General features: G+C 41.8%; 1 non-coding gene across 1 annotated transcript; it reads left to right on the top strand.

The window, feature by feature from the left end:
* The first annotated feature begins 938 nt into the window (after window positions 1-938).
* TRNAN-AUU (transfer RNA asparagine (anticodon AUU)) lies at window positions 939-1012 on the top strand. The gene has a single exon. It is a non-coding gene; the product is annotated as a tRNA-Asn (tRNA).
* Window positions 1013-12996: the final 11984 nt, after the last annotated feature.

The following is a 12996-nucleotide window of genomic DNA, read 5'->3' as shown; positions in this document are numbered from 1 at the left end:
AGCAGTGGTTTGCAGAGAAAAAAAATATGCTGGCATAAAAATCCAATTGAGTGATTAAACAGCTCTTAATTTTCTTGCTTTATTTTTATGCTAACAAATTTGTTCTCTGAAAAGTGTCCACAAAGCCAAGTCTCTGATTAACACCTTTGTAGGGATGGTTTTTCACCTATTACTAAATTAAACTTGCTTCATTGGAAAGGCAGCAAGATGCATCCTCATTTCAATGTCTACTGAAATAATACAGGTTGACACCAGGAAACATTAACGCCACTGCATCCTTGCTGCTTTCTCATGTGGAAGTCTGTTTAATGTGAAAACAAGGTGATATCTAATTAGCACACAGGTAACGAATTACGAAAATCTTTATTTAAGGGTGAAGATGTTTCTCACAAAATTGTTGCCCCAATGCATCATTGAAATTCAAGCTGGAAAGATGATTTTAATATATCACTTGTACATTTTGTATTGCTCTTCTGGTGACAATGTAGTTTTTTTTGTCAATTACCATTTTAATAACAGGGTAAAGAAAATTAAGTGGATTTTTGAAAGAAAACTATACTGTCAATATACTATTAAAACAAATTAAAATGGTAAAAGTTATTGTACTTTAAGTAAAAATAAAAGAGCAAAAATATCAATCCCAGTTTTGATTACTTAAATTAACAAAAAAAATGCATATAGCAAAGGATAGTTTCAATCTGCCTACCTCTGGGTTATGGGTCCAGCATGCTTCCATTGCAGTACTCTGCTGCACATGTAAGTGCAAGAGATCCTGAAGCACTCACTCATCATGGGAAAGTACCAATGTGTTTATTCGTTAGTTGATGGAAGAAACATCTTACAAAAACTCTCCAGATTATTGATTTTTTAATGTTTTTCTAGGAAACGTTCTAGATGTATGCTTATTAGCCTTTGTCAGTAGGCACTTTTTGCAAAGTGTCTCTGTGGCGCAATCGGTTAGTGTGTTCGGCTATTAACCGAAAGGTTGGTGGTTCAATCCCACCCAGGGACCTAATTAAACTTGTGATCAGATTTTGGTGATATTTAAGTAGACAAGTCAAAATTTCAAACCCCCTCTTATGGTGTAGGGTACATGGCCTTCTCTGATGTAATCAGAGTTAGATTTGATTCAGTGATTTTATAAAAAAAACAGCTAGGAAGCACAATTTAGCAGTGGGTTGCAGAGAAAAAAAATATGCTGGCAGAAAAATCCAATCGAGTGATTAAACAGCTCTTCATTTTCTGGCTTTATTTTTATGCTAACAAATTTGTTCTCTGAAAAGTGTCCACAAAGCCAAGTCTCTGATTAACACCTTTGTAAGGATGGTTTTTCACCTATTACTAAATTAAACTTGCTTCATTGGAAAGGCAGCAAGATGCATCCTCATTTCAATGTCTACTGAAATAATACAAGTTGACACCAGGAAACATTAACGCCACTGCTTCCTTGCTGCTTTCTCATGTGGAAGTCTGTTTAATGTGAAAACAAGGTGATATCTAATTAGCACACAGGTAAGGAATTAAGAAAATCTTTATTTAAGGGTGAAGATGTTTCTCACAAATTTGTTGACCCAATGCATCATTGAAATTCAAGCTGGAAAGATGATTTTAATATATCACTTGTACATTTTGTATTGCTCTTCTGGTGACAATGTAGTTTGTTTTTGTCAATTACCATTTTAATAATAGGGTAAAGAAAATGAAGTGGATTTTTGAAAGAAAACAATACTGTCAATATACTATTAAAACAAATTAAAATGGTAAAAGTTATTGTACTTTAAGTAAAAATAAAAGAGACAAAATATCAATCCCAGTTTTGGATTACTTTAATTAACAAAAAAAATGCATATAGCAGAGGATAGTTTCAATCTGCCTACCTCTGGGTTATGGGCCCATCATGCTTCCATTGCAGTACTCTGCTGCACATGTAAGTGCAAGAGATCCTGAAGCACTCACTCATCATGGGAAAGTACCAATGTGTTTCTTCGTTGGTTGATGGAAGAAACATCTTACAAAAACTCTCCAGATTATTGACTTTTTAAAGTTTTTCTAGGAAACGTTTTAGATGAATGCTTATTAGCCTTTGTCAGTATGGACTTTTGCAAAATGTCTCTGTGGCGCAATCAGTTAGTATGTACGGCTATTAACCATAAGGTTGGTGGTTCAATCCCACCCAGGGACCTAATTTCCCTTGTTATCAGATTTTGGTGATCTTTAAGTAGACAAGTCAAAATTTCAAACCCCCTGTTACGGTGTAGGGTACCTGGCCTTCTCTGATGTAATCAGAGTTAGATTTGATTCAGTGATTTTATAAAAACAGCTAGGAAGCACAATTTAGCAGTGGGTTGCAGAGAAAAAAAATATGCTGGCAGAAAAATCCAATTGAGTGATTAAACAGCTCTTCATTTTCTGGCTTTATTTTTATGCTAACAAATTTGTTCTCTGAAAAGTGTCCACAAAGCCAAGTCTCTGATTAACACCTTTGTAAGGATGGTTTTTCACCTATTACTAAATTAAACTTGCTTCATTGGAAAGGCAGCAAGATGCATCCTCATTTCAATGTCTACTGAAATAATACAAGTTGACACCAGGAAACATTAACGCCACTGCATCCTTGCTGCTTTCTCATGTGGAAGTCTGTTTAATATGAAAACAAGGTGATATCTAATTAGCACACAGGTAAGGAATTAATAAAATCTTTATTTAAGGGTGAAGATGTTTCTCACAAAATCGTTGCCCCAATGCATCATTGAAATTCAAGCTGGAAAGATGATTTTAATATATCACTTGTACATTTTGTATTGCTCTTCTGGTGACAATGTAGTTTGTTTTTGTCAATTACCATTTTAATAATAGGGTAAAGAAAATGAAGTGGATTTTTGAAAGAAAACAATACTGTCAATATACTATTAAAACAAATTAAAATGGTAAAAGTTGTTGTACTTTAAGTAAAAATAAAAGAGCCAAAATATCAATCCCAGTTTTGGATTACTTTAATTAACAAAAAAAAATGCATATAGCAGAAGATAGTTTCAATCTGCCTACCTCTGGGTTATGGGCCCAGCATGCTTCCATTGCTGTACTCTGCTGCACATGTAAGTGCAAGAGATCCTGAAGCACTCACTCATCATGGGAAAGTACCAATGTGTTTCTTCGTTGGTTGATGGAAGAAACATCTTACAAAAACTCTCCAGATTATTGACTTTTTAAAGTTTTTCTAGGAAACGTTTTAGATGAATGCTTATTAGCCTTTGTCAGTATGTACTTTTGCAAAGTGTCTCTGTGGCGCAATCAGTTAGTATGTACGGCTATTAACCAAAAGGTTGGTGGTTCAATCCCACCCAGGGACCTAATTGACCTTGTTATCAGATTTTGGTGATTTTTAAGTAGACAAGTCAAAATTTCAAACCCCCTGTTATGGTGTAGGGTACCTGGCCTTCTCTGATGTAATCAGAGTTAGATTTGATTCAGTGATTTTATAAAAACAGCTAGGAAGCACAATTTAGCAGTGGTTTGCAGAGAAAAAAAATATGCTGGCAGAAAAATCCAATTGAGTGATTAAACAGCTCTTTATTTTCTGGCTTTATTTTTATGCTAACAAATTTGTTCTCTGAAAAGTGTCCACAAAGCCAAGTCTCTGATTAACACCTTTGTAAGGATGGTTTTTCACCTATTACTAAATTAAACTTGCTTCATTGGAAAGGCAGCAAGATGCATCCTCATTTCAATGTCTACTGAAATAATACAGGTTGACACCAGGAAACATTAACGCCACTGCATCCTTGCTGCTTTCTCATGTGGAAGTCTGTTTAATGTGAAAACAAGGTGATATCTAATTAGCACACAGGTAAGGAATTAAGAAAATCTTTATTTAAGGGTGAAGATGTTTCTCACAAAATCGTTGCCCCAATGCATCATTGAAATTCAAGCTGGAAAGATGATTTTAATATATCACTTGTACATTTTGTATTGCTCTTCTGGTGACAATGTAGTTTGTTTTTGTCAATTACCATTTTAATAATAGGGTAAAGAAAATTAAGTGGATTTTTGAAAGAAAACAATACTGTCAATATACTATTAAAACAAATTAAAATGGTAAAAGTTATTGTACTTTAAGTAAAAATAAAAGAGCCAAAATATCAATCCCAGTTTTGGATTACTTTAATTAACAAACAAAAAAATGCATATAGCAGAGGATAGTTTCAATCTGCCTACCTCTGGGTTATGGGCCCAGCATGCTTCCATTGCTGTACTCTGCTGCACATGTAAGTGCAAGAGATCCTGAAGCACTCACTCATCATGGGAAAGTACCAATGTGTTTCTTCATTGGTTGATAGAAGAAACATCTTACAAAAACTCTCCAGATTATTGACTTTTTTAAGTTTTTCTAGGAAACGTTTTAGATGAATGCTTATTAGCATTTGTCAGTATGGACTTTTGCAAAGTGTCTCTGTGGCGCAATCAGTTAGTGTGTACGGCTATTAATCAAAAGGTTGGTGGTTCAATTCCACCCAGGGACGTACTTGACCTTGTTATCAGATTTTGGTGATCTTTAAGTAGACAAGTCAAATTTCATACCCCCTGTTATGGTGTAGGGTACCTGGCCTTCTCTGATGTAATCAGAGTTAGATTTGATTCAGTGATTTTATAAAAACATCTAGGAAGCACAATTTAGCAGTGGGATGCAGAGAAAAAGAAATATGCTGGCAAAAAAATCAAATTGCGTGATTAAACAGCTCTTCATTTTCTGGCTTTATTTTTATGCTAACAAATTTGTTCTCTGAAAAGTGTCCACAAAGCCAAGTCTCTGATTAACACCTTTGTAGGGATGGTTTTTCACCTATTACTAAATTAAACTTGCTTCATTGGAAAGGCAGCAAGATGTATCCTCATTTCAATGTCTACTGAAATAATACAGGTTGACACCAGGAAACATTAACGCCACTGCATCCTTGCTGCTTTCTCATGTGGAAGTCTGTTTAATGTGAAAACAAGGTGATATCTAATTAGCACACAGGTAAGGAATTAAGAAAATCTTTATTTAAGGGTGAAGATGTTTCTCACAAAATTGTTGACCCAATGCATCATTGAAATTCAAGCTGGAAAGATGATTTTAATATATCACTTGTACATTTTGTATTGCTCTTCTGGTGACAATGTAGTTTGTTTTTGTCAATTACCATTTTAATAATAGGGTAAAGAAAATGAAGTGGATTTTTGAAAGAAAACAATACTGTCAATATACTATTAAAACAAATTAAAATGGTAAAAGTTATTGTACTTTAAGTAAAAATAAAAGAGACAAAATATCAATCCCAGTTTTGGATTACTTTAATTAACAAAAAAAAATGCATATAGCAGAGGATAGTTTCAATCTGCCTACCTCTGGGTTATGGGCCCAGCATGCTTCCATTGCAGTACTCTGCTGCACATGTAAGTGCAAGAGATCCTGAAGCACTCACTCATCATGGGAAAGTACCAATGTGTTTCTTCGTTGGTTGATGGAAGAAACATCTTACAAAAACTCTCCAGATTATTGACTTTTTAAAGTTTTTCTAGGAAACGTTTTAGATGAATGCTTATTAGCCTTTGTTAGTATGGACTTTCGCAAAGTGTCTCTGTGGCGCAATCAGTTAGTATGTACGGCTATTAACCATAAGGTTGGTGGTTCAATCCCACCCAGGGACCTAATTGACCTTGTTATCAGATTTTGGTGAACTTTAAGTAGACAAGTCAAAATTTCAAACTCCCTGTTATGGTGTAGGGTACCTGGCCTTCTCTGATGTAATCAGAGTTAGATTTGATTCAGTGATTTTATAAAAACAGCTAGGAAGCACAATTTAGCAGTGGGTTGCAGAGAAAAAAAATATGCTGGCAGAAAAATCCAATTGAGTGATTAAACAGCTCTTCATTTTCTGGCTTTATTTTTATGCTAACAAATTTGTTCTCTGAAAAGTGTCCACAAAGCCAAGTCTCTGATTAACACCTTTGTAAGGATGGTTTTTCACCTATTACTAAATTAAACTTTCTTCATTGGAAAGGCAGCAAGATGCATCCTCATTTCAATGGTAAGTCAACCTTCTTGCCCTATGTTCCCTGTCAACGGATGAAGACGCATCATTATCTACCGCAGTCATTTTGGCCCAATAGATATGCAAGAAGTTTAGATTCCCCTTTCTTTGCAGGTAGAGGAAGGAAAAGGAAGAGGTCTGTAGCCTCTTCAAGATCGCAGGACCAGAGATTGTCCTCTGCTTCTGCCAAATCCACTGCATGACACTGGGGCTTTCTTGCAGGAGCCCACACCAGTGGGGGCACGTCTAAAACTCTTCAGTCAGTTCTGGATTCATTCGGACCTGGACTCGTGGGTTTTACAAATAGTGTCCCAAGGGTACAAACTGGGGTTTCAAGACGTTCCCCCTCACCGATTGTTCAAATTGGCCTTATTCAGCAGGGAGAAGGTTTTTATCCAAGCCTCTTCGTGGTCCCGAAGCCGGACGGCTCAGTCAGACCAATCTTAAATCTGAAATCCCTCAATTTCTTCCTAAAGAAATTCAATTTCAAGATGGAATTTCTCAGGGCAGTGATCTCCAGTCCGGAGGACGGAGATTTCATGGTTTTGGTAGACATAAAGGATGCCTACTTACATGTTCCCATTTAGCCACTGCCTCAAGCTACCTAAGGTTTGCAATTCAGGATTGTCATTACCAATTTCAGACATTGCCGTTTGGTCTGTCCACGGCTCCGAGGATTTTCACCAGGGTGATGGCGGAAATTATGGTTCTCCTTCGCAAGCAAGGAGTCACAATTATCCCGTACTTGGATGATCTCCTGATAAAGGCGAGATCCAGGGACCAGTTGGTGCAAAACATTGCACTCTCCCTGACAGTTCTTCAACAACATGGTTGGCTCCTAAACTTGCCAAAATCGCAGTTGGTCCCAATGACGCGGTTGTTGTTTTTGGGAGTCATACTGTTAGGCGCCAGGGTCCGCTTGATGGTCTGCGCGGCCCGGCGCCTAGCAACTAGAGACGCCGTGCACGTACAGCCGCCGGCTCCCTAGCAACGCTAGACGCCGGGCGCGCTGAGCCGCACGGACCCTAGCAACGGGGACGCCACTGGCGGACCGCGTTCCCCGTTGCTAGGCTTTAGGAAATTAAGATATTCACCTGCTCTCTGGCCGTGCAGCAAGGCAGCTGCACGGCATTTATTCTAATCAGCCTTTAGCAGCTGATTGGAGGACTCCTTGTTAAATACACTCCCAGGGCTTCTCACAGACGCCGGTAATAGCTTCCTGCATGCTGCCTTTGTTTGCTGAGAGTCTGTTTCCAGTCCTGCTGTATCCGGTCATTCCAGTCCGCAGAAGTCCGGTATTCGGGAGTTGTCATCTCATCCCAAGAGGTCGTTTGGTTCCCTGGAGTCCTGACTGATCACCGTTTTATATCCAGTGGTGTTCGTGAGTTGCGGCTCTGCCGTGTGTTGCGGCTCAGCCGCTTTACCTTTTATATTTTGTGTTTGGAGCATTTGCGGAGGGTTCCGCTTCCACAAGTCCTCTCTGGTACTTGGCGGTGCCGGGTAGGAGAATTGGACAAGTGGATATTTTGGTTGTCCTTTTTCCTGGCGGTTTCTCCGCACATATTATAGTTTTGAGTTTGCTTAGCCCCTGGCCTGGTTGTTTAGTTAGAGGGCCTCTTGTTATCACCCTGTCTCAGGTTTCCCTTTGTCTCTCATTAAGACCGGGGGGCATCGAAGTTGGGCAGACATAATCCGCCCTTCAAACGCGGCTGCCAAGGGCTCAAGAAACCATAGTCTCGCAGGGGATTTCTGACAACACGGGTGAGACAACAGAGTTAGGGCGCAAGGGGCTATTTTCCTGTCCTGCTCCCTTCCCCAGCATTCCGTTCCAGTGCTCCAGTCCTTGCCATAAGATCTTCTCTGACCAGAGTGCAGGAATCATAACATTATTACCGGCCATACCAAAACTTAAAATTAAACGGGGTTTAATTTTTTCTCATTCAGTTTTGTGAGAGTTTATCGGCCTCATGAATCCAACAGGTTTAGGGCCAAATCCTGGTCAGCTCTTAGTCAGCCAGATTCAAGAACTTACTCAGATGGTTCAGGATCTTTCTCTTCGGGTGAAGTCGCAGGAAGATCTTTTGCGAGCTTCCCCAAGGGTAGTCCATGAACCAAAGATGCATTTGCCTGACCGTTTTTCTGGTGATAGAAAAGAGTTTTTTTAATTTTAAAGAATCCTGTAAACTTTATTTTCGTTTAAGACCGACTTCCTCGGGTACTGAATCTCAGCGGGTCGGGTTTATTATTTCTTTGCTCCAGGGGGATCCTCAGACCTGGGCATTTGGTTTAAGAGCAGAGGATCCGGCATTGTTGTCAATTGACGCTTTTTTTGAGTCTTTAGGGCTCTTGTATGATGACCCTGATAGAGAGGCGTCCGCTGAAAGTCAGTTGCGCGCTCTCAGACAGGGTAGAAATCCTGCAGAGGTTTATTGTACGGAGTTTCGCCGTTGGTCGAACGACTGTGGCTGGAATGACCCAGCCCTGCGCAGTCAGTTTCGCCTCGGCTTATCAGAGTCTATAAAAGACAGTCTCCTTCAGTACCCCGCTCCTGAGACTCTCGATAAACTCATGGAGCTTTCTATTAAGATTGATCGTCGTCTCAGAGAGCGGAGGGCTGAAAAAGGAGCACCTGTAAGGTCAAGTCCGTGTGTATATTCCATTCCTGAAGACGTAGAGGAGACCATGCAGATGGGTCTCTCCCGGCTGTCTCCTGAAGAAAGAGCCAGAAGGCAAAATTCTGGTCTTTGTCTGTACTGTGGGGGTAAGGGACATTTTGCTCGTAATTGTCCGAACAAGTCGGGAAACGCTTTGACCAGGTGAATTGTGAGGGGGTTCACCTAGGTCTGCAGCTTATCTCCTCGAATAACTCCCTTTTAGTCCCAGTTAAAGTTTCCTTTGGCAGCCTCAGTTCTTTGGTGTCGGCTTTTGTTGACAGTGGAGCTGCAGGAAACTTTATGGATTTAACTTGGGCTAAGGCCTTAGGCATTCCTCAGTTACCTTTGGGTAGGTGTGTCACCATGCATGGCTTAGATGGGAGTCCGCTGTCTAATGGGATTATTTCTCTCCGTACACCCCCTGTACTACTTACAGTAGGAGCTCTACATTCCGAGAAAATCGAGTTCTTTCTTACACATTGCCCAGCAGTTCCAGTTGTTCTGGGTCACCCTTGGCTGGCCTTTCATAATCCCACCATTGATTGGCGGTCGGGGGAGATTTCACATTGGGGTACTTTTTGTGATAAGGAATGTATCACGTTTCCAGTCAGAGTAGCAGCTATCATTCCAGAACTCATTCCGGTGGAATACCAGGAGTTTGCTGATGTTTTCTCCAAAGGCAATGCGGACATTCTGCCTCCCCATCGGCCTTATGATTGTGCTATTGAGTTAATTCCTGGTGCCGCATTGCCAAAGGGAAGATTATATGCATTATCCGGGCCAGAAACTGCGGCTATGAATGATTATGTAAAGGAGAGCCTTGAGAAAGGATTTATTAGACCATCAAAATCTCCTTTAAGTGCAGGCTTCTTCTTTGTGGAGAAAAAGGATGGCTCGCTTAGACCTTGCATTGATTTTAGAGCCCTGAATAAGATCTCAGTTAAAAACACCTATCCTTTGCCGTTGATTTCGGTACTCTTTGATCAGTTACGTTCTGCTGTGATTTTTTCTAAAATTGACCTTAGAGGAGCGTACAACCTCATCCGAATTAAATCTGGAGATGAGTGGAAAACGGCCTTCAGTACTCAGTCGGGTCACTACGAATACCTGGTGATGCCGTTCGGCCTGTCCAATGCTCCGGCAGTTTTTCAAGACCTCATTAACGATGTGCTCCGTGACTTCCTAGGGAAATTCGTGGTCGTTTACTTAGACGACATCCTGATTTTTTCTAAATCAATGGAACAACATGTTACCCAGGTGCGTCTGGTTCTTCAAAAGTTATGTGAGAATCATTTATATGCCAAGCTGGAGAAGTGTGAGTTTCATGTCACGGAAGTATCTTTTTTAGGGTACATAATTTCCCCTCAGGGATTTTCCATGGAACCAAAGAAACTCCAGGCCATCCTTAGTTGGGCGCAACCCACCAATTTAAAAGCAATTAAGCGTTTTTTAGGGTTTGCGAATTATTATAGGAGGTTCATTCATTCTTTTTCTGACCTGGTTGCTCCCATTGTAGCTCTGACAAAGAAAGGAGCGGATCCTACCAACTGGTCGCGTGAAGCTGAGTTGTCCTTCCGGGCCTTGAAACAAGCCTTTGTCTCGGCTCCAGTCCTCAGACATCCTAATCCGGAATTGCCCTTTGTGGTGGAGGTTGATGCCTCGGAGGTTGGAGTGGGGGCTATCCTTTCTCAAAAGGATCCGGAGTCTCTGGAGTTACATCCTTGTGCCTTTATGTCCAGGAAATTCTCCTCCGCTGAATCCAACTATGACGTTGGTTATCGGGAGTTACTGGCGGTAAAATGGGCTTTCGAGGAGTGGAGGCATTGGCTGGAGGGAGCAAAACATACTATTTCGGTATTGACTGACCATAAGAACCTGCAATAGATTGAATCAGCTAAGCGGCTTAATGCCCGGCAGGCACGTTGGGCATTATTTTTTACGCGTTTCAAATTTATAATCACTTTCAGGCCTGGTTCCAAGAATACTAAGGCTGATGCCCTGTCACATAGCTTTCTTCCGGTTCACAATAACAATCCTGTTACCCCCATACTTCCATCTTCGGTCATCTGGGCGGGCCTCACACAAGATTTATTTACCCAGTTAAAACAGCTTCAACACCAAGCTCCTAGAATTACTCCTGCTGGTCGTCTTTACGTCCCTGAGTTTTTGAGAGTTACTGTTTTAACGGAATTCCATGATAACAAAGTTTCAGGGCATCCAGGAGTCTCTAAGACATTGGAGTTAGTCTCTCGCTCAGTATGGTGGCCTGGTCTTTCTAAAGACGTCAAGGAATTTGTTTATTCATGTCAGGTTTGTGCACAGCATAAGGTTCCCCGTTCCTTGCCCATCGGGCAACTTATGCCCTTAAATGTTCCTCTCAGGCCGTGGTCTCATATTTCCATGGATTTTGTGGTTGACCTTCCCCTTTCAGCCGGATTCCGAGTCATATGGGTGGTAGTGGACCGTTTTAGTAAAATGGCTCATTTTATTGCTCTTCCCCGATTGCCTTCTGCCCAAGGGTTGGCAGTTTTGTTTCTCCGCCATGTATTCAGGCTTCATGGGTTGCCTACTGATATTGTTTCTGATCGGGGTCCACAATTCATCGCACAATTCTGGAAATGTTTTTGTGCCTCATTGAAGATGAAATTGTCGTTAACATCCGGTTACCACCCACAATCCAACGGGCAAACCGAACGAGTTAACCAATCATTGAAACAATATTTGCGCTTGTATTCAGCCAAACTCCAGAATGATTGGTCCGAGTTTCTTCCGTTGGCTGAATTTGCTTACAATAATTCTTGTCATTCCTCCACTAAAGAGTCTCCATTCTTTTCAGTTTTTGGTTTTCACCCCAGAGCTAATTCTTTTTTTCATCATTCCTCAGTCTCCTCGCTTACCTTAACCTCCCATCTCAGAGCCATTTGGAAAAAGGTGCACCTTGCTCTCAGAAAAGCGGCCTTTCGAGAGAAGAAATTTTCTGACAGGCTCCGACGTCCTTGCACTTTTAAGGTGGGAGATAGGGTGTGGTTGTCGACTCGCAACATCAGGCTTCGACAATCCTCAGCTAGACTGGGACCCAAATTTATTGGGCCATTTCTTATTATTAAAAGAGTCAACCCAGTTGCCTTTCGGTTACGTTTACCAAGATCTCTCAGGATTGGAAATACGTTTCATTGTTCCCTGTTGAAACAATACGTTTCTTCCAGTAGATTTCCTCGGAAGATCTCTCAGGGTAGATCTCCAGTGGATGTACAGGGACAACAGGAGTTCTTGGTAGAGAAGGTTCTCGATTCCAAATTGTCCCGGGATCGGCTGTATTTTCTGGTTCCCTGGAAAGGCTATGGTCCGGAGGAAAGGTCTTGGGTCCTGGATAAGGATCTTCATGCCCCGAGGCTCAAGAGGGCATTTTTTCGGGAATTTCCTCAGAAACCTGGCTTTAGGGGTTCCTTGACCCCTCCTCAAGGGGGGGGTACTGTTAGGCGCCGGGGTCCGCTTGATGGTCTGCGCGGCCCGGCGCCTAGCAACTAGAGATGCCGTGCACGTACAGCCGCCGGCTCCCTAGCAACGCTAGACGCCGGGCGCGCTGAGCCGCACGGACCCTAGCAACGGGGACGCCACTGGTGGACCGCGTTCCCCGTTGCTAGGCTTTAGGAAATTAAGATATTCACCTGTTCTCTGGCCGTGCAGCAAGGCAGCTGCACGGCATTTATTCTAATCAGCCTTTAGCAGCTGATTGGAGGAGGGTTGAGTCCCTGACTGTCCCAAAGCTTCAGCCTTGTCTAATCTTTTGTACAATGAGTTTACACTAGCATTTAAAACATTCCACATATCCATCCAATCAGGTGTCAGCGGAGACACCACATTCATTTGCTCCTGCTCCTCTCTAATATAGCCTTCTTCCTCAGACATGTCGACACACGTGTACCGACACACCACACACACAGGGAATACTTTTTCTGAAGACAGTTTCCCCACAAGGCCCTTTGGAGAGACAGAGAGAGAGTATGCCAGCACACTCCCCAGCGCTATATAACCCAGGAATAACACAGTAACTTAATGTTTGTCCAGTAGCGCTGCTGTATGTAATTTGCGCCGAATTATGTGCCCCCCCTCTCTTTTCAACCCTCTTCTCTACCGTGGTATAAGCAGGGGAGAGTCCGGGGAGCTTCCACTCAGCGGTGCTGAGGAGAAAAAATGGCGCTGGTGAGTGCTGAGGGAGAAGCCCCGCCCCCTCGGCGGCGGGCTTCTGTCCCGCTTAAACTGTAAAATTG

Source organism: Pseudophryne corroboree, unplaced genomic scaffold, assembly GCF_028390025.1.
Source record: "Pseudophryne corroboree isolate aPseCor3 unplaced genomic scaffold, aPseCor3.hap2 scaffold_826, whole genome shotgun sequence".
Classification (NCBI taxonomy): domain Eukaryota; kingdom Metazoa; phylum Chordata; class Amphibia; order Anura; family Myobatrachidae; genus Pseudophryne; species Pseudophryne corroboree.
The sequence above is the reverse complement of the archived record's forward strand: the minus strand, read 5'-3'. Positions and strand labels throughout refer to the sequence as shown.